This window comes from Mytilus galloprovincialis, chromosome 2 (assembly GCF_965363235.1).
Source record: "Mytilus galloprovincialis chromosome 2, xbMytGall1.hap1.1, whole genome shotgun sequence".
NCBI lineage: Eukaryota > Metazoa > Mollusca > Bivalvia > Mytilida > Mytilidae > Mytilus > Mytilus galloprovincialis.
The window spans coordinates 30,989,043-31,015,815 of record NC_134839.1 but is presented as its reverse complement, the minus strand read 5'-3'; the positions used below and the strand labels follow the sequence as shown (position 1 = coordinate 31,015,815).

Below are 26,773 nucleotides of genomic sequence, written 5' to 3'. Positions count from 1 at the left end.
ATATATATATATATATATATTCATTTCCTACCTCTTAAAAGGTTAATTATATCTTATTAAAATTTAGGTATATTTTTATCAGTTTATTTTTCACTGGAAAAAAATCAATTTGTATAATGAAGGGTAAAGCTATTGATATATATGTTTGCAACATTCCTATCTAGAAAACTTCTAAACTACATGCATGAAGCTACGTTCGAAACTTAGGAATATATATGTAGGACTCAAATCTATGGTGGGTTCCAAATCTATGGCAGATTCCTAATCTATGGTAAATGTGACGTCATGCCATTCCAAATCTATTGCAGATTTTTAGGCAGTTAAGCTGCCTTATGCGAGCACCCTGGATTTTGGTTCCCCCTGGGAATTTTTTAAAAAGTGCCATTTCTCTGATCTGGCAGGTCTGGTAGATTATTTATAACTAATTAGACATTTTTGTCACACTTTTTGTTATGAAAAACAATAAATATAAGGAAGATTACCTTAAATGATCGTCGATTTTCCCAAAACAATTGATGTTCCCCATTTTAAAAAGTGCTAATTAAAAAGTTAAGCATAGATTTTTATCGTCTGTACTTTTGATGAAGATGTAAGTGAGCTATTGTAAGAAGAATTTCATTGCCGAAAATGTTTGTAATGAAGGCATTAAAATTTGCCAAATGGCGCATGGATATAATTTTGCTGCTATTTTTAATCAGTGACGCCGTTGAATTTGGTGGATTCCATCCCAATAAAGGTAAATATTTAAAAGCATTGTCTTACTTCCTCTCTGTATAAGTCTTGAATTTGTAAGAATACTTGATTATTTTATTTCTACATTGTATGAAGATATGTATTTTATTTAATTATTTAATGCAAGCTGATGTTATTATTATTTGTCATCGTGTCTCTCTGTACTTGCTATGTATCGTGGAAACCCCCAAACATTATACTCGACCAGGGCCTTTGCAATTTTAATCGGGACCTCATTTGAATACGTATTTATAGATTTTGTCGATGTCAAGGTCATTTCAAGATGGTTTCCTTAATCGTGTTTTAGTTAAGGCTTTGGTGTTACAGACTGCTACATGTGCTTTGATATAGCCAAAGGCGCTTGAAAATATTAAGATTACTACTTTATCAATAATTTGCTAATGGACAGCATTATTTCATTTCAAAAGTATATAATTGTAAAATATTAAGTACGAAATTTGTGACGCTTCCCAAGTCGTAATTGATTTGGATTTACAAGCACTTTTCATTTTCCGGATATTTAAGCATTCGTTAAATTTTCAAGAATCATAACTTTACGTTTCCTTCAGCAACTTGATACTGGTAAACCACTTTTCTATGAAATTACTGTGAAATAAAACTCGCATGGTACGAAAAGAAGCCTGTAGAAGGTAACGTTGTGCGTTACGAAGTTACGTTTTTAACAAGTTACAAACAGTATTTTTCTTAATTCCTACATCAATTATTTATAGAACAGATATATTATTTTATTATAACATTGGCAATGGATGACAGCGAATCCGTGATCAAGATATTTCACTAACAATTTCAAATAAAATTGGAATGAAAATGGAGAATGTGCTAAAAACACAACAACACGACCAAAGAGCTGAGAACAGCCGAAGGCCACCAAATGGTCTTCAATGCAGCGAGAAACTCTCAAACATGAAGGCTTGCTTCAATTGACCCCTAAACAAAAGTTACTAGTTCAATGATTATGGAGTTCATGTCATACTAAACTTAAGTTAGAATTATACACAAGAATCTATAATTGAAAATCATACAAGACTAACAAAGGCCAGACGATCCTGACTTGGGACCCTAGAGAATTTAAGCATTACAAATGTAATTATGAGGGCCTCAATGAACATGAACATGGACAAAACTAATACATAAAGATTTTAGACATGAATGTATAAAAAAGAAGATGTGGTATGATTGCCAATGAGACAACTGTCCACAAGAGACCAAAATGACACAGATAATGAGCAAAGCCCATACCCCATATAAAAGGCCACAATAAGACAATGTAAAACAATTCAAACGAGAAAACTAACGGCCTTATTTATATGAAAAAAATGAACGAAAAACAAATATGTAACACATAAACAAACGATTACCACTGAATTACAGGCTCCTGACTTGGGACAGACACAAACTTAAATAATGTGGCGGGGTTGAACATGTTAGCGTGATCCCAACCCTCCTCTAACCTGGGACAGTGGTATAACAGTACAACATGAGAACGAACTATAAAAATCAGTTGAAAAAGGTTAACTCATTAGATGGACAAAAATACAAGTGGACGTGACATGAAGCCTTTATGCTACATTTTATATGTAAAAATTTTAAAGCAATAATGAATATTATACCTATTTGACAAAATTGTATTTGTTTTTATTTCAGCTTGATTCCAATCTTTTGCAATGGCTAATACAAGAAGAGGCAAGGCATACATGTACATGTATATGTACAATACATGATTCTCTGTAGCAACTGGATTGTCTATTCACCCCTATAGTTCCACAACAACAATGAAACTCTAGACTACTACATGTACGATGTTATGAAAATATTTACATATACCTACATGTAAATCTACATACATGATCAATTTTGAAGATTGTTTTTGCCAGGTGTAATCATGTCAACTAATACAACAAGTTTTGATTCAGCTTTCTGACAGGAATTATTTATAAACTTGCCAGCAGTTACAACAAATGAATATTATTAATTGAGTTAAAAATTAAGCTCATTTGGACAGTGAAGTGATTTTGACGCGTATTGAAGTAGACATTAAACATGTGAAACGTTTCAAATTGATATCGAATTATGTGTAAATGCAGCATTGATTTATTTAAGAAAATAAGAATAAAGAAAATATTAAAAAAAAGATGGACAAAATATTTGTATTAAATTTGTTGGAATTTTTGTCTTGCCAAAGATGACAGAGTCAAAAAGAGAGGCATACATGTATATATAGTTGTGTTGTTTTGTCAGCATGGTCAGCATCAACAATGTATTACAAAAATGTAGTTTGTGATTGTGTGATTAGGTCTAGTTTATGGGAGGTCAATGATATTTGGTACGCAGTTGTGTTAGCATAGGTATATCTCATTACCTGATTACCAGAATATTTAGCCCCACCCCCTTTGTCATAGTCAATTGACTCTGAAACTTAGTTTACATGTATTAGTTTTTGATTAGGTCAGTTATTGAGGAACCACAAGTGAATGGTCAATGATATTTGGTGTGCAGTTGTATAAACTTTGTCACTTTCAATTTCTATTGAGGATATTTGACCCTGCCCCCTACATTATTCTCTTTTTACTTGGAAACTTACGTTACTTTGAAATTTCATAAAGCTTTTGATTATTTTACTATGAAGGAAACCAATCGTCGTAAGTCAATGATGATTGCCATGTAGGTGAAGAAGCATTAGTACGTTTCGGTTCCATAGAGGATATTTGGTCCTTACCCCTCGGTCATATGCATGATCTATTGACTTTGACTATAATTATGTTAGTTTAAGAAACCAGCAATCTATGTGTTAGGGTTTGTTTAAAGGGGACAACTTATGAAAAGTCAATGTTATTTCGTAAGCAGTTGTATAAGTGTTGGCACATCTTATTTCCATAGGGATTGTTCAGCCCTGTACAATCAGTCATGGATCATTGTCTTTGAATATATTTTACATGTTAATGCATTTCTATTTTAATTGTATTATTTGTATTATCAAAATAACAAATAGGCAAAACATGTTTCTGTATTAAAAGCTGATTATAGATAAGACATGTACAATTATTATAAAGATAAGAATATGTGGAATGATAGCCAATGCATCATAATGAGACAACTATATATATATCCACCAAAATAAATGAGGAAAGTAAGCAATTATAGTTAGGCAACCATACAGGCTTCAAAAATGTTGTATCATTGCTAGGCCATTATAACAACATCAGCATTTATTGTAATATAACTTACAAGAAAATTACACCTTTTAAGATAGTTTCAGCTATGATTTGATGATAACTCTAAGTGGCAGGATTGGATAGTGAAAACTTTAGGGTACAAACATTATTCAATACTTGAGAAATAGCGGAGATAATATTTTCACCAATTTTTCAACAATATTCGTCTTAACTTCTGCCAAGTTTGCCTCTCCTTTTTTTTTTACTTAACTGCCTACAACGCCTTTGGTGCTTTGATTTACAATCCTAATCTATGACAAGTTTTGTAGTTTCCTAATCTATGCCGGATTTTTATTGTTTCAAAATCTATGGCATTTTTTTTTTTTGAAAATTTGAAAACAATGCAGTACATTTTCGACCAATGACTTGTCTTAAGAAAGGAAATATACGACAGTTTATTTTTTGTAACGTCACATTTACCATACATTAGGAATCTGACATAGATTTGGAACCCGCCATAGATTTGAGTCCTACATATATATATAAAGGCAACAATAGTATACCGCTGTTCAAAATTCATAAATCGATAGAGAAAAAACATATCCGGGTTACAAACTAAAACTGAGGGAAACGTATCAAATATAAGAGAACTACGACACAACAGAGACATAACACCGATTTATATCATTTATAAATTCGAAACCTATAGCTAAGAAAACTTATCTGCATCGTCCGTAGCTAAAGTGTCGATAGCGTAAACCATACTATTCAGTAAAAGTAGTTATATGATGGCCAGAGTTGTGAAGTAACCTGTAGTTTAGTGGTTGTCGTTTGTTGGTTTGGTTCATACGTGTTTCTCGTTTCCGGTTTTTTTATATAGATCAGACCGTTGGTTTTCCCGTTTGAATGGTTTTACAACCAATCATTTGTGGGACTTTTTATAGCTTGATGTTCGGTGTGAGCCAAGGCTCCGTGTTAAAGTCAGCAATTTGACCTATAATTGTTTACTTTTACAAATTGTGACTTTGATGGAGAGTTGTTTCATTGGCACTCATACCACATCTTCTTATACCTATATATTGAGAAGCTTTTTATAAAAGTACATTATATTTCTTATTTGAAAAGATTGCACCTTGAACGTACTACATGTATTATATAATAGGTTTTTGTGAAGAAAATGTACAGAAGCTGGACAAATCTTAAATCATTTCATATCTAAATCAAGTTGTATGGGTGTAGTAATAGAACTGTCGGTCAGTTACTATCATGATCAATTCATGACATAGATATCTAGGCCAAACAATTACCAACAATGCGTAAAATATGGACAATCAGATTTCGCATAACAAAACCACATAAACTTCCAAAGTTGTTAAAATTTAATACATAATAAATATTGCCATATTGTATTTCCAGCATACAAGTAAGTGTTGCATATTTGAAAATGATTAACAGACATACGATTATATATTAAACCCGAATAATCCAGTCGTTATGTTGGTATATCCGTTAACCGAACACTTTACATTGTAAGAGTTATCTCCCCAAATACTATTTTCTTGTGTCTACTCCTTCGCAACCGTAAAAGATTACGACAAATTTACTTTACCAAATAGCTTGTAACATCTTCAGGATCAGGATGACTATTTGGACCGACGCTATCCTGAGACTCCATATGAGAGTTATTCCCCCTTATGAATTTGATATAAGTGATATGCATTTCTCACTGGAAAATCATAAGTGATAGAGACCTAGGGTATTTTGATTTGAGGTCCATGGACCCCCCAAAAAAGTAAATTATGTCAAGGTCAAAGATCAAAGGTCAAGCTCATATTCTAATTTTTGATTTTCGCTTATTTTCACTTGTTTTTAAAAACTATAGAAGATATTGACAACATATTTTTTATAAAATTGTCCTTTGCGACATGTCGTAACTCATAAATTTTGGTTGAAAGGGTGCGCAGAAAATAAATGGGAGTTTTCGCCTCTCTTGTATTTATGATTTTACGTAAAGTGATATAACTCATTAACCATACATGATTTGATGTAATTGGCTTGTAAACTTTAAATGTAGGTCAAGGTCATAGGTTAATTGGACGTTCTATATTTTACCTTTATCTCAAATTCATATTTGTACATAATTAGGCCATAGAACTCTGTATTTTCAGTTACAAGCCACATGACTTTGAAAAAGCAAATCAGAAGTGACTTGGTGTAAACCAGAAGTAGCTATTTTTGGACTAATTGCACACAAAAGTACTATGTAGAAACCATAAATGTTTGGAATCAGCTAAGAATTACCTAGCATTTGACAGTGGAAATGACCTTTCAAAATAAATCGTACAATATTATTATTATTATTAGATCTGTGGAAAGACACAGAAAGAAACCATAAGCGAAAGAGACCTAGGGTCTTTTGATTTAAGGTCCTCGGCCCAAAACAAAAAGTGGTCAAGTTCAAAGGTCAAGGATTTTTGTTTATTTTCACCTCTTTTAAAACACCAAATAGGATATATATGTGTTGTAAATTTCGGCAGTTTCTTTTGAAAAATTTCTTGATTATTTAACTAAAAATATCATCAAAATAACGTATTGTTGAATTTATCAATTTTATACAATTTATACGGGTTTTACTGAACTAGGTCATAAACTGTTATTCATACCAATACAATCACAATTCTGCTATCAAAGGGGACCCATTGGTTTTCATAGGAATGTCTACAACCTGTCGATAAAATTTATTACCGAAACGTACGTAAATATCACCAAGGAGAAAATTAACAGCTTCGATTATCTCATCACACATCCAGTTTATCTAGCAAAGTTATCTTTCTCATTAAAGAAGAAGGCATTAAATGAGTTGCAGCAAATATATTTGCATTTAGATTTACCAAATGACCGTTTAAGTTCCTAACTTTGTTCCAGAAGATTATGTGGAAGTGTAGTGCAAAGAGTTGAAAAGACTAAACTGTCAACAGAATCAAAAGGACCACTAAAAGCACGTCATTTTTCTAAAACATCCAAAGAATATTTTACACCTCAAAAATAGTTAATTCCACCATTTTCATATGTTTTATTACAAAAGTTAACGATAAGATATTTGATAGTAGTTAAGGAACTAGTTAAAAGCACTGAAAGATTAGTTGCAGAAAACGATATTTTACTGCTGACTATGCAGTATGGGCTTTGCTCATTGTTGAAGGTCGTACGGTGACCTATATATAGGGGTCAATTTCTGTATCAATTGGTCTCTTGTGGAGAGTTGTCTCATTGGCATTCATACCACATCTTCTTTTTATATGAACCACGTAATATAATTAGAAGACGACCATTTGATAATTCGGGGGGAGGGTAAAGAATGTTTTCTCATAGAATATTCAGCTTCAGCTTTTGCAAGTGTCGTTAACTGTTTGTGCTCAGCTCAGGCTTTGCGCATACATACTGCACGATAGTATCCACACGATCCAAACTCAGGCTTTAGAAGCAGATATTGATGTTAACACAATTACTTGCAGATTGTGTATTTAATATAAATCATATGGGTCGTTTTCAAAAAATGTCGAATTTTCAGTACACCCATGCTAACTTTTTTATTTCTAATGGAAATTTCAGTTGTAATGGTTTAAATGAAAGCTTGTCGGATTTGTGATTCAGAACATTAATAATAAACACACCTTACATCTATTTTGATAAGATTAAACTGCATTTAAGACCCATTTTGGGGGTATTTGTCTGCGTACAGTGTCAGAAAAACACATTTCAAATGATTTTTTTGCGATTTTCTGATCGCCTTGATATCTACAAAAGGGACTTTTTAAGAACGTTAAATATTATTCTAACGAAAATTCGTAGCTTCTATATCACTGTATGTAACATATTATCTACAAACTAAATTGAATCTGCGTACAGGAGGTTCATGTCTTTCCTGTTACCGCTACTTATATCAGCCGTGAAATTAATCTCCCTATGAATATTGAATCAGTCAGTGTTGATTTCAAAAGTGCAAAGTAATCTTTACATTTAAAACGCCTCGTTTCTTGAACGACAGTGTAAAAAAAGAAATTTCAAGACATTTAGTGAAAAAAATATAGCGTACTTTTTTTTATGTCTATGCTGTTACCACCAATTTTGATTAAATACACCAACAGTATATTTGTAAAAAGTGCAATAACGTGTTGGAAACCAAATTCACAATAGAAAAACATAATCACTTCTCCAAAGGGAGTAGTTATTTCACAACAGCAATCAAAAACGAAGAAATTTGTCTATCCTGTTATGTCTATCCTGTTACTATGGTTGCTATGGTTACAGTAACAGCATAGACAATTGTAGACAAAAACGTCGTTAATTTTTTTATCTTAACATATAGGTGCAAAACGAATGAAATATTTCGTTGTTTGAAGTCATCTTCAGGTTATAACGTCTTAATCTTCCCAATTAAGCATTCGCAGGTGCAATACTGATATCGGTAACAGGATAGACAAAAAGGTAACAGGATAGACTTTTATATAGTAATATATCAGAAACGTACGTTCCTGTTACCAATGAAATATAGAGAAAAGTAAACTAACTTATGAGGGATTTACTTGATGTTGGGTTTATTTGAAAGGGTGAAAAAATGCCGAACAATATAAATTGCTATCTTAGACTTGCATTACTGGTGCTAATTTTTACAACCTTTGAAAACCAATTTTTAGAGGCATTTTTCAGTACAACCTGGAAAATTGGCAAATTATCTATTATATTACAGAATGAATATATATAGAAGGTTATTCTCTTGAAAACCATCTAATTGTCTACGTAAAACAAGCTTAACATTTTATCTTAACCTTTTCTTAATAACCCAAAATTTCTTTTGAAAATGGTAACAGGATAGACAAAATAATGTACCACCGATCAAAAAATGTTATAACATATTCTTGTATGACATCATTAAGATTGCATCTTTTAATATGTTGTTCTTAAAGTACTGTTTGTTATGATTTGCTTATGTAGAGGGTTGTTTGAATAAGTAACTTTTAATAATTTTTTCAATTTCAAAATTCGACATTTTTTGAAAATGACCCATATATCAAATGTCATCTTGTCTTTAATATGCATGAAATATCTGCCACTGGACGTTACGCAAATAAAAAAAAATCAATCATTATTCATAATCTAAACTTATTTGTTGTTAGTATTTAGGTATAGTAAATATTCGAATTGTAGACGTGATTTTAATACACTTTAAATCGATCCCTAAGTACATTCATTCTACATGTTCTATTTTTATCACAGTCAAACGACCAATACAATATGTACACAACATATAATATACACATATGTGTGAAATGTACGATAAATGATATGTTCTGAAATGTATGTATTTTACTTTATCAATCGTTTCATTTGTTTTTAATGAAATAGTCATTATTTTTTCCTTATAGTCTTTCGTCTTTCTGCTTATAATATATAAAATTACACATGTATAACAATGTATAATTCTGCTGGAAATGTATTTTTCGGATGAAATACTTTAATAATATGCACTTGACCAGTACACCACGGGTATCATTCGATTTAACGAGAGAAATGATCGTGAAAGAATATCTAACGGCGGTCAAGTATTGAGAGACGATCGTGAAAGCTCTGGTAACGGATCGTGAAAGACATTTAATGAAATTTCAAGGTCAGAATCTTTGAAAAAATCGCTTAATTTTCAAAACGCGGAAAAAATCCTAACAAAAAAACATGTCTGTCAAAATGGTTTAACTTCCTCAACATAACTGTGAAATAAGATAGAGAAAATATGCAGTACTTTATGAAAAAACACAAAAGGCGCAATGCATGCATGTCTATGAAATTAATTACAAATAACACGCTTTTTGTACCTATAATGGTCATACATTGTATTTCAGTTTATCGTGATATATTTGAAATTTAATCTTTGGTGTATCTGATAATACAGTAAAATTAAGGTATGTTCTTCTCTTAAAAGCATTAATTTGTATATGAAAACCTTGAATTTGTTGAATTTCCATCAAACTTGATCGTGAAAGATCAGGCAACGCATTATTTTGATCGTGAAAGATATTGCGTGACCAGACTTATTAATAATAATCAGAAATCAGTATTTCTTTTACCATTTGATAAACCTGCAACTGGTTGAACCCTGTAACTATTTTGATAAGGATGAACATAACAATTCTCTGAAACTGATATTATCAAGATGCTTGATTTCTTGATTGACAACATATGTGTTACGTTCGGAGGACGTGTTTTTTAACAGACTGTCAGCATTCCAATGGGAAAAAAACTGTGCCCCTCTACTTGCCGACTTGTTTCTTTATTATTATGAGGCTGACTTCATGCAGGAACTTCTTAGGAAGAAAGATAAGAAGTTAGCAATATCCTTTAACTCTACTTTCCGCAATACGGATGATGTTCTTTCACTAAACAATTCAAAATTTGGTGACTATGTGGAAAGCATCTATCCCATCGAGCTAGAGATAAAGGATACTACAGATGCAGTTAAGTCGGCCTCATATCTTGACTTACATCTAAAAATTGACAATGAGGGTCGGTTGAAAACAAAACTTTACGACAAAAGAGATGATTTCAGCTTTCCAATTGTGAACCTTCCATTTCTAAGTAGCAACATGCCGGCAGCACCTGCATACAGGGTATATATCTCCCAATTGATACGATATTCCCGTGCTTGCATTTCCTATCATGATTTTCTTGATAGAGGGTTGCTGCTCACAAGGAAGCTATTAAACCAAGAGTTCCAAATGGTGAAGTTGAAATCATCCCTTCGTAAATTTTACGGACGCCATCACGAGTTGGTTGACCGTTATGGTATAACCGTTTCACAAATGATATCGGATATGTTCCTTACGTCGTAACTACAATACCCTTCCCTTTCACGAATGTGACCTACCGAATTAGACAATTTACCGGATTTGTTATCACATAAGCAACACGACGAGTGCCACATGTGGAGCAGGATCTGCTTACCCTTCCGGAGCACCTGAGATCACCCCTAGTTTTTTTGTGGGGTTCGTGTTGTGTATTCTTTAGTTTTCTATGTTGTGTCATGTGTGCTGTTGTTTGTTTGTCTTTTTCATTTTTAGCCATGGCGTTGTCAGTTTGTTTTAGATTTATGAGTTTAACTGTCCCTTTGGTATCTTTCGTCCCTCTTTTAAAGCTTTTTTTAAAGTTATAAAAACGTCTCTAAATAAGTTTGAAAGATTGAGCTCTGAGATTCGGTCAAGTGCAATTCAGACAGACCGACACTATTTAGCCAATAATATGGATATGCAATGTTTAAACCAAAATGATATCCATCAAACAAAAAAATACAGCAAAACAGCATCTTTCATGAGTAATTTGAGATTGAACGATAACCAACATTTTGTGCAACAGTACTTTCATACGACAAAATTATTTTTATGTCTACCTGTGCGAATTTCAAACGCGCAATTTTACACCAGTAATGAAAACCTTCTTTCATTTATGGGTAGACTTTACATAGATAAATTCAGTCGTATAAGAAAAGCAAAATGAGAATGTTGAATTTGATGTATGCCTTTTTGTGCTACTTTGTTACATTTGTTGTTTATGTAGTGATATTAAGATGATAACACAATATTGACTGTTGTACCCCTATTTTTGACATTTTTGCTCTTTGAGTATGTTTGTTTTGTTCATGCATCGTTGACAATGTAATGGAATTTGATGCGACTGTCATACAAGTGAGAGGTTTAGCTAGCTATAAAACCAGGTTCAATCCACCATTTTCTACATTAGAAAATGCCTGTACCAAGTCAGGAATATGACAGTTGTTATCCATTCGTTTGATGTGCTTGGACTTTTGATTTTGCCTTTTGATTTTTGATTTTCCTTTTTGAATTTTCCTCGGAGTTCAGTATTTTTGTGTTTTTACTTTTTTCTTAAGATCTGTATATACAACGCAGATGTGGATTGATTTAACTATATACTACAGACTATAGCATACCAGAGCGCAAATGCTGTAATGTCTCGTATGCTTTACTTATGATAGTTAATTTTTGGAACGTCTATAATATGAAGGTTATGAAGTGTTAAATGCACTTAATGCGCTTAATGTATTTAACGTTGTGCACGATGTTCCTACAACACGACGTTACACTAAAAATGCGGCGTCAAAGAGGGTTTTTGACTTTGATTAATTTTTGCAAGTTTTATTCGGTTTTTTATATGTTGTTGGTTGATTCTGGTTCTGTTCTTTTTGTGATATCATTTTATCATAAATTACTTCAAGTTGTGGAAATCGATTTAATAATGTTTACCTTTTAAGTTATTTCACCTATAAATGTAGTGCTTACTGTCGCAAGTAATGTAGGAAGGAAAAATGGACGGAAGTACATGTATACGGTTTCCATAAATAATGTGCAAAACTTTTATCATAGGATGTTTAACTTTCATGGTGCATATCATCTGTTATTGCAAAATTTCTATATCTTAATTCAACCCCAATACAAATATATCTGACACTCTGCAAGTAAATCGAAACATTTTTAACCTTGATTAATTTGAATAGAATTGTATTTTTCTTGGCACATAATTTGTCGAAATACACCCCTTCAATTTCTTGAATTATTTCCAAGTCTTCTAAAGTTGCTTGCTTAAATTGTTTAACTTCTGATATACATTTTAAAATAAAGTAATCTACTCTTGAATTGTCCTTAAAAACGGCTAATATAATCCCGGGTTTTATTAATTCAATGAAACGGTTTTCGTCGCTGTTTTGGATTTGTCTTTCAATTACCTCAATTTCATGCACAAGTTAATATTGACGAAAAGTTCCGGCTTCGCTAGTACATGTAGTACAGGAATAACTTTCAGTTATAACATGAATAGCAGGACAAATTGCAAGGTAAACATTCCGTGGACTTGTATTAATAGTTATCGAAGGTACCAGGATTATAATTTAGTACGCCAGACGCGCGTTTCGTCTACACAAGACTCATCAGTGACGCTCATATCAAAATATTTAAAAATCCAAACAAGTACAAAGTTGAAGAGCATTAGGATCCAAAATTCCAAAAAGTTGTGCCAAATAATGCTAAGGTAATCGTCTTTTAATATAATTGGTGAATGCACCTTACTGAAGAGACTACTTTAAAAGATCTACTTCGAAGTCCTTCCGCAACATAAATTAAAATTTGCATTTTACATTTAGAGGATTGTCTTGGTGTTTCCAATTTGTCTTTGCAAAAGTTGAACGAAGTTCATGTAATGCGATTTAATTTCCCTTTTCACGATTCTTTTAAATAAATCGATAAAAGCTACAAACGATCAATAAAAATTGCAAAATTTAACCTGTGTCGAATCTAGTATGTCTCGGTCGGAGTCTATACATGTAGCAACATGCACTATTCTTTTTTTTTGGCAGCCATCAACATTTTTTTTCCAAATTTCACCAAACGATTTGTTTTAATTATCATGAACATTTAAGTGAAACTTTAGGACATGTAACGTCGGAAATTAGCGTTTTTCGGATTTTTCGACGTCTTTCGACGTTTGGACAAAATGGCTCCCGTTTTGTAATGTGTTGAAAAAATTTACTCCTTAAAGACCCAAATATGTAGTTAATAAGAAAAGAATTTTGGCATTTTGTACTCTTCGTGTATCTAACATTTGTTTTGATCAATTATAAATAACTTATTGAAATATCAGTTAAAAAATACGCGTTAACTGCTTTGAAAAATGAAATATCAACTTGGACAAAATGGCTACCGCTTGAAAAACGACTGTGTACAGAAGATTTTATAAAATCTGCAATATTTGAACTCACGAACAATGAGGTAAATATTTGTACTTTTGGTAGATGTTGTTATTGTCTTTTTTGGGCTTTGCTCATTGTTGAAGGCCGTACGGTGACCCATAGTTGTTAATGTCTGTGTCATTTTGGTCTCTTGTGGATAGTTGTCTCTTTGGCAATCATACCACATCTTCTTTTTTTTAAATTATGATTGTCAATGGTTCATAAAAAGAGTGCAAGGTCAGATGAACCATGATATATAGATCTCTACAAATATCCCGTAGACCAAATATATGTGTTCCGATCCTTACAGTGCCTTAGAAACTGACAAATGTAAAAGTTATGCTTGGTCAATTAATTCTAAACATAAGGTCAAAAGTATATGAACCCTGACCGACAGCCAGACATAGACATCTTACTATCATTCAATATATCAAATACAATTGACGTCATCATGGTCATATATGAAACATGCAGACACACATGTACACCGTACACGAAATACCACGGCGCTATAGCATACAGGTATACATTGCATATCCAAAAGGCTAGACAACATAAAACGAGTATTGCCGAATGATGCATGATAATGAGTTCGATGTTATTTGAAACCTTGCTTAAGTCGAAAATGTACACCTCACAATCATAACAACAGACAGTTATCCTAAAGCTTAACGAATCCGCGATACGGACTTGACCACAAAAATGAATCTCCATCCATGAAATAAGTCAAATTCGGGGTCAGGTGAATCCTGTCTGACGGACATGTAGTTTATAGGATCCAATATAAAAAATGTGGGTATCCTATAACTCGTGATAAGTGAGTACTTCACATGACAACAAAAAGCTTCATCCTACAATCATCCAACTATTTTACATTTCATTTTCTGAAAGTATTAATACTTTGAAAAGCTTAAACCTATTGAGGATGTTCACCTACATAGCTTTTCTCAATACCAATAACAAATATTAGTTATGATATAATTGAAGAATAATTTGAACGTCTTCGTAGCGTCAGATCTTTCACGATCTTCAAAAATGCGGTACGTGATCTTTCACGATCCGAAAAATCAATTTTTGTGTAAATAGTTCTTTATTTACCAAGTTTCAGATTATGTTTATACAAAATAACTATGAGAACCATTTGATCAATTCAAATAGAAGGCCCTTATTCGTATTACAGTAGTTTTTGTAGTCGAATTTGTGAAAAATCATGTTTGTTTACATTTTTTATGTCATTGAAATGCCGAGAAGCAATCTGCCTTTTGTTGTTTTGTAATAACTATGTACTTTTAAAACTGGATATTCTCACATACTGATCATAATGTTGAACCATTTTGACAGACAGTTTTATTTTGTCGAAAATTTGTCTGTGTAATTAATTAAATTAGAATATGTATTGACCTTTCATATGTCTTCTCGATTAAATGTCTTTCACGATTCGTTACCAGAACTTTCACGATCGTCTCTCAATACTTGACCGCCGTTAGATATTCTTTCACGATCATTTCTCTCGTTAAACCGAATGACACCCGTGTACACAGGTAGGATCCTGTATTTATAGACATTTTGTTTAGTTCTAGAGTGTTTCAGTTAAATTTCCCCTCTTTTATAAAATTATTGGTTACTTTCATAGATAAATTTGTACGGCAGAGACATAGTAATATACATTTATTAACTTGATAATACTTTAGATAAAGTATAAGACAAAAAAGTGAGAAAACTAGTTTTCGGATGACCTAGGGCTTTTTCCTGTCCCAGAGGTCTTATAACAGATTAGATTGATATATCATCGCAGTTCGGAAAACAGTCGGTTTTCCAATAGGTATATACTTATTGTGTTCTGGTCGAATTGTTACATACTCGTATAAAGCAAAATTCTTATTAATTCTTCTCTTGTTAATGTCCTGATGTTCAATTTAATTCAACCTTCTCTTGTTAGTGTCCTAATGTTCAGTCTTATTCAACCTTCTCTTGCTAGTGTCCCGATGTTCAGTCTTATTCAACCTTGTCTTGTTAGTGTCCTGATGTTCAATCTAATTCAACCTTCTCTTGTTAGTGTCCTGATGTTCAATCTTATTCAACCTTCTCTTGTTAGTGTCCTGATGTTCAGTCTTATTCAACCTTCTCTTGTAAGTGTCCAAATGTTCAATCTTATTCAACCTTCTCTTGTTAGTGTCCCGATGTTCAGTCTTATTCAACCTTCTCTTGTTAGTGTCCTTATGTTCAATCTTTTTCAACCTTCTCTTGTTAGTGTCCTGATGTTCAATCTTATTCAACCTTCTCTTGTTAGTGTCCTGATGTTCAATCTTATTCATTCTTCTCTTGTTAGTGTCCTGATGTTCAGTCTTATTCAACCTTCTCTTGTTAGTGTCCCGATGTTCAATCTTATTCAACCTTCTCTTGTGAGTGTCCTAATGTTCAATCTTATTCAACCTTCTCTTGTTAGTGTCCTGATGTTCAGTCTTATTCAACCTTCTCTTGTTAGTGTCCCGATGTTCAATCTTATTCAACCTTCTCTTGTGAGTGTCCTAATGTTCAATCTTATTCAACCTTCTCTTGTTAGTGTCCCGATGTTCAGTCTTATTCAACATTCTCTTGTTAGTGTCCTTATGTTCAATCTTATTCAACCTTGTCTAATTAGTGTCCTGATGTTCAATGATTTTCCTTTCTAAGATCGATCAAGTGCCTGCATTTCATACTACCAGTGAAGCTGAAGATACTAGCAAACTTCAGGACTGCATTCTATCGAGACCTTCCGAAATTGTCCTAGATGACCGACTACAAACACAAAGGTTCCTGATTCGATCCCCGTTCCGGGGAGAAAATTTCAGGGACTGAATTTTCGGCTCTCCCTTGACAAAATTTGCGAGTATGGTCTTGAAAAACGACGATAGTCCATCGGAATGGGACGATAAATGGCTGACCTGTGCTTAGAGAGAGCCATATCTCCCGCACGTAAAAGACACCCTTGTAGAGCAGTGTGCGGACAACGATGTTCGAGGAACAAACATTTAGCCCTAGTTATCATCGGAAACCTTAAAAGATGCTAAATTTGATATATCGGTATAATTCAAATGATGTTGTAAATATTTTCATTCGGTCCCCATTTTAAAGACAAATATTTGTACTTGCCAGATTCAAACATTTAATTTGTAAATTTATGAATTCTGATAACTACTTCAATAAGAATAGCTAAAACAAGAAAAATTCTTGTTGGAAAAGATTAAATCCGTCTCGATGGTCTCTTCGAGTGCCTGGGGTCAGTTGTTAGATACCCTTTCGGATCAAACAAAACACTTTAAAATAAGTATTTTCCCGCTAAGAACACGACAGAAAAAAAATCGACTGGTCGGCTCGGAGTAAGAAAATGTCGGGGTAGGATGACATATGTCATCCCGAGGACTGTCTCTGTGATTGACAGTAAGCCTATTAAATAACGGACTCAGCGTTTCAGTCTAGTACAAAGCAGGGTTTATAGCCACATCTCATTAACATCTGATGTACATCTCAGAAGTGTTTGTTATGAACACAATACTTTTAAATTGTCATGAAAATATTTATTTCATTTTGAATTGAATTTATTAGGTAAAATGAATACAGCACATGTAGCAATGATACTTGTGATCATATGATAGTTAGAAGCAGTATATATATATATACCGAATAATACAGTAGTTATATTCCGCTGATCTACAATAATTCATAGTTTACGCAAGTTTGAGAGATCGAGTACTGGAACTGAATTTTTCGGACTAAGAAACAGTTTGTTGGTTACTGCTCCTAATAAAGGAGGAAAAAGATACAGAACATACAAACATACATATAATATTGTATCGGTATTGGAACTTGTTAATAAATGGTAATGATTGCACGGTAGTATTTCCTTGTCCATAAGGGATAATGATAGCCCACTTTCTAACACTGCCCAACATTCTACATTCACAGTTAACTGAAGTACTTTCATGTTAATATTCAGAAATGAATTTGAATGCGTATCATGACTGTTTACCTTTTTGCTATTTTAGAAAACCTAAGACCACTAGTGCTTTTAGGTCTTTTATCATGAATGCAGTGAATACAAAATGTATAAAAAAAAATCTCAAAAATTCATTATTATCTGTTTGTAAAATTATTTCATATTTTTCTACACCTGATTCATCCCTGTGTTTGGGAAAGTATGTTCATTTGATACTGTATTGTTTGTCCAATCACACTGTTCATATACATTGACTTAGGTAGGGTACACAAAAGAGCAACTTATTTCTGGGATGCAAATACTACCGTGCTACCTAAGATCGATTTCGTGGTAAACGAAAGGGCCTGGGATGGTGTAATTTTTAATGAACATCATTTCACTATATTAGTTATATATAAAGTTGAATTCTTTGATTCGTCTTTTTAACGTCATACCGACTGATCAATTGGACCTCGTTATTTTAGTAGTATAGATTATTACTAGCATGTTAAATGTTGATATATACTTTCAGGTCAGATGAAGTTAAGATATTGGTTGTTGGCGATAGTGGTGTTGGAAAAACCTCACTTCTCATTACATATGTTACCGACTCCTTTCCTCACCCGTATATTCCGTCCGTAGCAGATTTTGACCACCATATTATTGGAACAGTGGAGGGACAGAATATTAATTTGACATTATGGGACGCAGGCGGCAGTGTAAGTATGCTTACAGTGAACATTATGGGACACAATCGGTGTTGTAAGTATGGTTAGATTTAAAATTATGGGACACAGCATTCAACGAAAAACTAACCATCAGAGATATGAATAACTATCAAAGATATATCTAACCATCAGAGATGTGATTAGCCATCAGAGATGTGTCTAAACATCACATATATGACTAACAATCAGAGATATGACTAACCATCAGAGATATGACTAACCATCAGAGATAGGACTAACCATCAGATATATGGCTAACCATCAGAGATATGACTAACCATCAGAGATATGACTAACAATCAGAGATAGGACTAACCATCAGAGATAGGACTAACCATCAGAGATATGACTAACCATCAGAGATATGACTAACAATCAGGAATATGACAAACCTCAGAGATATGAATTATCACCAGAGATATGAATAACAATAAAAAATATGACTAATAATCAGAGATATGACTAACAATCAGAAATATGACTAACAATCAGAAATATGACTAATCATCAGAGATATGACTAACAATCAGAAATATGACTAACCATCAGAGATATGGCTAACAATCAGAGATATGACTAACAATCAGAGATATGTCAACCATCAGAGATATGACTAACAATCAGAGATATGACTGACCATCAGAGATATGGCTAACAATCAGAGATATGACTAACCATCAGAGACATGAATAACCATAAGAGATATGACTAACCATCAGAGATTGTACTGACCATCAGAGATATGACTAACAATCACAAATATGACTAACCATCAGAAATATGACTTATCATCAGAGATATGACTAACAATCAGAGATATGACTAACCACCAGAGATATGGCTAACAATCACAAATATGACTAACCATTAGAGATATGACTTATCATCAGAGATATGACTACAATCACAAATATGACAAACAATCAGAGGTATGACTTATCATCAGAGATATGTCTAACAATCAGAGATATGACTAACCATCAGAGATAGGACTAACCATAAGAGATATGACTAACAATCACAAATATGACTAACATTCAGAGATAGGACTAACCGTCAGAGATATGACTAACCATCAGGGATAGGATTAACCATCAGAGATATGACTAACAATCACAAATATGACTAACCATCAGAGATATGACTTATCATCAGAGATATGACTAACAATCAGAGATATGACTAACCACCAGAGATATGACTAATCATCAGAGATATGACTAACAATCACAAATATGACTAACAATCAGAGATAGGACTAATCATCAGAGATATGACTAACAATCACAAATATGACTAACCATCAGAGATATGACTTATCATCAGAGATATGACTACAATCACAAATATGACAAACAATCAGAGGTATGACTTATCATCAGAGATATGTCTAACAATCAGAGATATGACTTACCATCAGAGATAGGACTAACCATAAGAGATATGACTAACAATCACAAATATGACTAACAATCAGAGATAGGACTAACCATCAGAGATATGACTAACCATCAGGGATAAGATTAACCATCAGAGATATGACTAACAATCACAAATATGGCTAACAATCAGAGATAGGACTAATCATCAGAGATATGACTTACCACCAGAGATATGACTAACCACCAGAGATATGACTAACCACCAGAGATATGACTTATCATCAGAGATAGGGCTAACCATCAGAGATATGACTTATCATCAAAGATATGACTAACAATCAGAGATATGACTAACCATCAGAGATATGGCTAACCATCAGAGATATGTCTAATCATCAGCGATATGACTAACAATCACAAATATGACTAACCATCAGAGATATGACTTATCATCAGAGATATGACTAACAACCAGAGATATGACTAACCATCAGAAATTTGACTAACCATCAGAGATAGAACTAATCATCAGAGATATGACTAACAATCACAAATATGACTAACCATCAGAGATAGGACTAATCATCAGAGAAATGACTAACAATCAGAGAAATGACTAACAATCAGAAATATGACAAACCACCAGAGATATGACTAACCATCAGAAATTTGACTTATTATCAGAGATGGGATTAAACATCAGAGAGGTGACTAACCATCAGAGACATGAATAACCATCATAGATATGACTTATCATCAGAGACATGAATAACCATTAGAGATATGACTAACCATCAGAGACATGCATAACCATAAGAGATATGACTTACCATCAGAGATATGACTAACAATCACAAATATGACTAACAATCAGTGATAGGACTAATCATCAGATATATGACTAACAATCACAAATATGACTTACAATCAGAGATATGACTTATCATCAGAGATATGACTAACAATCACAAATATGAATAACCATCAGAGATATGACTAACCATCAGAGATATGACTAACCATCAGAGACATGAATAACCATCATAGATATGACTTATCATCAGAGACATGAATAACCATTAGAGATATGACTAACCCATCAGAGACATGAATAACCATAAGAGATATGACTTACCATCAGAGATAGTATTAACCATCAGAGATATGACTAACAATCACAAATATGACTAACCATCAGAGATATGACTTATCATCAGAGATATATGACTAACAATCAAAGATATGACTAACCACCAGAGATATGGCTAACAATCTCAAATATGACTAACAATCAGAGATAGGACTAATCATCAGAGATATGACTAACAATCACAATATGACTTACCATCAGAGATATGACTTATCATCAGAGATATGACTAACAATCACAAATATGAATAACCATCAGAGATATGACTAACAATCACAAATATGACTAACCCTCAGAGATATGACTAACCATCAGAGACATGAATAACCATCAGAGACATGAATAACCATCATGGATATGACTAACCATCAGAGACATGAATAACCATCAGAGACATGAATAACCATCAGAGACATGAAAAACCATCAGAGATATGACTAACCATCAGAGACATGAATAACCATCAGAGACATGAATAACCATCAGAGACATGAATAACCATCAGAGATATGACTAACCATCAGAGATATGACTGACCATCAGAGATATGAATAACCATCAGAGATGTGACTAACAATCAGGAATATGACTGACCATCAGAGATATGACTAACCATCAGAGATATGACTAACTATCGAAGATATAACTAACCATCAGAGATATGACTAACTATCGAAGATATGAATAACACTCAGTAATATGACTAACCACCAGAGATAGGACTAACCATCAGAGATATAAATAACCATCAGAGACATGAATAACCATCAGAGATATGAATAACCATCAGAGACATGAATAACCATCAGAGATATGAATAACCATCAGAGATATGACTTATCATCAGAGACATGACTAACCATCAGAGATATAACTAACCATCAGAGATATGACTAAACACCAGAAATATGACTAACCAATTTTTTTATTTATTTCAGGAGTACTTCGATAGACTTCGACCTTTTAGCTACTATGGAAGAGATATCATCTTGCTGTGTTTTGACATTGGTGATGAGTCCACACTTGTTCTGGTGAAAGAAAAATTTATACCTGATCTTGATTATCATGTACTTAACATCCCTCGAATACTTGTAGGCTGTAAATCAGGTAATGTATACATATTATACACACACATGTATAAACCATGATTCCTCAAATACCTGTATACTGTGACAAAGATAATAACATTTTAGTACGCCACACGCGAGTTTCGTCTAGATGAGATTCATAAGTAGCGCTCAAATCAAAACAGTATAAATAACGAAATTGAAAAAACAAAAAAAATATTTTAAATTAAAAATGAAGTTCCAAAATCACACAAAGGCAAATGGTAAGAAAACCTTAAGGCTTCGAATGCCTTTTAACAGTATTTTATAAATAGTAATTTTAGAGAATTTACTCTACCAATAACGTTTCAAGTCAGCGAAGGATTAATCACTACTGGGCTGGTGATTACATAGCTTGGTAAGATGGCGTTCTGGAATCAAGATGGAATATTCGCTTCTTAAACTTTTATTTTAGCAGTCTGACAAGACCGAACAACAAACTCAAATTAAAAAGTAACATAACAACAATAACAATATATACAAGCACAAGCAATTAAAGGAGTAAGAAGATTAACAGATGCCAAAATAGAAACACGTATTTTTAAATAATTGTCTAAACTGTCGCAGCGAATAAATAGTTAAATGAATAGACTAAATGAGATTCGGCCCTTTGTCCTAGATTATGACCCTTAATCTGTGTAAAGCACTTATGTGCAAATTAACGACAAAGTCCCAAATAATAAAATATGAAGTAAAATAAATGCATGAAACATGAAAGTACAGTAAGACACTTGAAATTGTAAAATGTTGTTTGAAAACTAATTTCACATTCCACAATACAAATAGTCCGGCCACAATACCCTAACATACTTTTATTTAATTCATTGTACTGTTTGTAGATCTTCGGATAACAGAACCGAACTCGTGTGTTAGTACAGACCAAACAGAAAGGACTGTAAATGCTTTAGGACTGCACTATTTCGAAACCAGTTCAGTGAAGGGACATGGACTGCAAACGTGCTTTGACAAAGCTGTATGTATTTAGTATAAATGGTCACATTGTTAGACACTCATTCTTCCCCTCTCCCTTACCATGCTTTCAGTGGTAATATTGTCTTCATCAGTGTTTGTGGATGAGCTGTAATGTGTGTCATACCTTTAGTATATCCCCCGTCTTGTTTTAGTGAAAAATAACTATTTACAATTTTATTTCTTCTTAAGACGGCTAAAAATATGGATATATGTATGACGAACTCTTGAAAGAAACAACTATATATTCATGATATTATATACCAAATACATTTTTGAGGGAATTTTAGTTATTTCCCTCTTTATGGGTAATGGTTAGAACACGATTCACAAACTAGTCAAAGACAAACAAGAATTTCGCACAAAACATATGTGTAATTTAAAAAAAATGACCGTATTAAAGTACCTCACACTGCGTTTGGTTATAGAAAGAGTGGTGTGTATTTATATCTCAATAATTACATTAGATGTATGTTTCATTATAATATTTTATTCTGATTGGCTAACTGCACATAACGTGTTATTCCGTAAGCAGTTGCATTGCTCAATACAACTTTTCATTCATGATAACACGTGCTTCAACAATAAAGTGCACAGGTGAATTAAGTAAAAAAAATATATAAAATTCGTGTTTTCATGATCATAGCTAAAAATGTAATTATTAGTATTGAATGCTTCTTTTTGTAACTTTATAGGGTTGTAAAAGCATTGACCGTGTGCACATTTTTAGAAAGAAGCGCTTCCGCGCTTCATACAAAATGTACTTCGGTCAACGCGTTTACACCCCAATAAATTTACAAAAAGAAGCATTCAATTCTCAATTAACATTTTATCGTCTAACTATGCATGTTAATTCCCGTTTGGCATTAAAAGCAATCAATCAATGAATAAATCTTTTCAAAATAAATAATATTTATTTACAATATAGATGCGTATGGGTCTAGACTACAGTAGATTGCCAAGGAAGGGAAAACAAAAACTCAGACTCTACCATAGAAACCCGAAGATGATCTTTCCTGTCAAAACCATTAAAGGTAATCTTATATTTAAAACATAAAAACGATAGAGTGTGAACGATTCTTATATATACTTAAGAATGTTCATACGAATTGAGGGTGATAGAAGATGCAGAACTGAATACATTAATAGATTGATTAATTGATTGGTGTTGAATGCCACTTTCAGCACTATTGGACTATATCGCGCCCGGTGGTCAGTTTTTATTGGTAGAAAAAATTGGTAGAAAAAATCGAGCAGAGCCACCGACCTTCAGAAGGAAAACTGACACTGCACCAAAAGTCGAACATAAATCTGAATGTATCAAAAGTCGAACATAAATCTGAATGTATCAAAAGTCGAACATAAATCAAAATGCATTCAAAATCTAACATAAATTTGAATGCATTAAAAGTGTAACATAAATCTGAATGCATTAAAAGTCGAACATAAATCTGAATGCATTAAAAGTCGAACATAAATCTGAATGCATTAACAGTCGAACATAAATCTGAATGCATCAAAAGTCGAACATAAATATGAATGCATTAAAAGTCGAACATAAATCTGAAAACATTTAAAGTTGAACATAAATCATCTGCACGCATCAAAATTTGAACATATATCTTAATCAAACACGACCGTTACTATTTTTTTCTTATTTTTTTCATCCATTGAATTGTGTGTGTTTTATATTTTGTTGAACTCGATTTATCATCCGGTTTTCTCCCACTGGTTTAAAAGAAATGCGAGATAAACAATGACCTTAATTATCTAGGAAGTGTATGCTATAGTGTTAGCTTGCATCAGCCTTGGTATGCAATAGCAAACAAAACCAATTAAAGTGACAAGGGGAAAATGGAAGGAGAAACAGAGGAGTAAAAGTTGGGCAATATTCAAAGCGGATTTTGAAATCTCTTCTGACCATCATTGGAAATTCATAAACCATCGCTATATTTTAAAAACTATAAACCTAATTAAAAAAAATATATAACGCAATGATCAAAAAGAAAAACAACGAAAGATGAACATCAGTTCTTAAACCAGAATAGTTTAAACTAAGATTGAATAAAACTAAAAACAACGAAATCCATAAGACCACTTACGTAGTTTCTGCTCCAACACTGACACCCGTCATGTTACTTCTAAAAGGACGTCGATCAGTCCTATCCTGTCATTTGTCATCATATAAAGTGGAATTTGTAATATCCCTTTGACTCTGATACACGGGAAATTCGTAAACCAGCGGTATATTGTAGTTCTCTAACCCAAAATCCCGAATGTATATAGATATTTGGAAACATAATTTCTCATGACAAAGAATTGACAAAACTTGAAGAGACAACTAAAACATTGAAAATAATGTAGCACCAAATACAGAAAAAAAGCAACGACTATAATGCATATACATCACTTTCCTCTGTTAGGGGAGGGTAGGGCGCCCACAACGTTCTAGTCCCCGCCATTCGCTGCATTATGTACATCTTACCAGTCTGGAGCTCGAATTTAGTGGTTATCGTTTGTTGCTATTTCTCATAAACTTGTATTTTGTAATAAATCAGGCTGTTGTTTTTTTCTCGTTTAAATTGTTTTAATGCATTCAAGATTTTCACCCACAAGAGGGTTTAAGCGGATTTTTATCTCGAAAGATGTAAAATCCAAGCCTCCGGATTGCTCCTGTGCATCGTCGCAATACAATAGTCCAGCTGGTCATGTTATTACTAGTGACCTTGCCATCATTTTCAATAAACAACAAGAGAGTTGTTAGCCAAGGGTCCACAATATCGACTTCTCCAGCCCATCATCTGGAAACAGAAATTCAAGGTTACCGATGGATGCAGACGAACAAGAACTGGACACTCTGTCTGAATGGATCAAAGCTATTCGATCATGCATTCAAAAGCGCATTTAAAAACTACGATGTACTATGATCACAAGAGATACCAACCCTTTTAAGAATCCGGATGTTGTGGATGTTTTATCCTTATTGCATGACAAATATGTCGTTGTTCCAGCAGATAAAGCCTCCAATAATATTGTCTTCATATGTAAAAACCGTTAAGTGCAATGTCTCCCAACTGAGCTTGTAATAAATAAAACTACTGGTAATCCTTCATATCCTTTAACATCATTTACCAAGGACAAATTTTAACAAAATCACAAATCTGTCTTCTTTCTTTTGGTATCAACATCAAAGAAAATTTACCGTCATTTTACTGGATATCAAAACTTTACAAAACTCCATATAAAGAACGATACATAGCTGGGTCATCAAAATGTTCGACTAAACATCCTATGCTTTACACTACTATTCCCCATGCTTAGTTGAAAGATCGACTTCACCATCTCATTAAACAGAGCTTTTTCTATAACAATGGGAATCGTAGATACAAATTTTTGTTTAGGGTTACAATAATTCATATTTTGTGAAGAACCATACTGAATCTACCATAAAATATACTGTAAATGATATTATTAAAAGGCTGGACATTTTGATCGACAATAATTTTGTTGAATTTGGAGGATTTATATTTCAACAGACAGTTGGTATTCCAATGGGTACTAATTGAGCACACCTACTGGCCTTGCGAAATTCTTTAATTTCATTTTCCGATATATTGATGATGTCCTACCATTGCTATTTCAGCTAATAACTACATCTAATATATCCCAGTGAACTTGAAATTAAGGATACTACTGATACTAGAATGACTGCTTCATACCTTGATCTTTTACCTAATATAGACACAGAAGGACGACTTCACACGAAAATCTATGATAAACTGGCATTTGTC

General features: G+C 33.1%; 1 protein-coding gene across 1 annotated transcript in view; it reads left to right on the top strand.

The window, feature by feature from the left end:
* Window positions 1–18,185: 18,185 nt before the first annotated feature.
* LOC143063358 (rho-related protein racA-like) overlaps window positions 18,186–26,773 on the top strand; it is a 77,231-nt gene continuing 68,643 nt past the window's right edge. The window contains exons 1-3 of the mRNA XM_076235468.1: window positions 18,186–18,366; window positions 21,846–22,014; window positions 22,853–22,986. The gene's annotated coding sequence lies outside the window, so the exon portion shown is untranslated. The remainder of the gene's footprint in view (window positions 18,367–21,845; window positions 22,015–22,852; window positions 22,987–26,773) is intronic.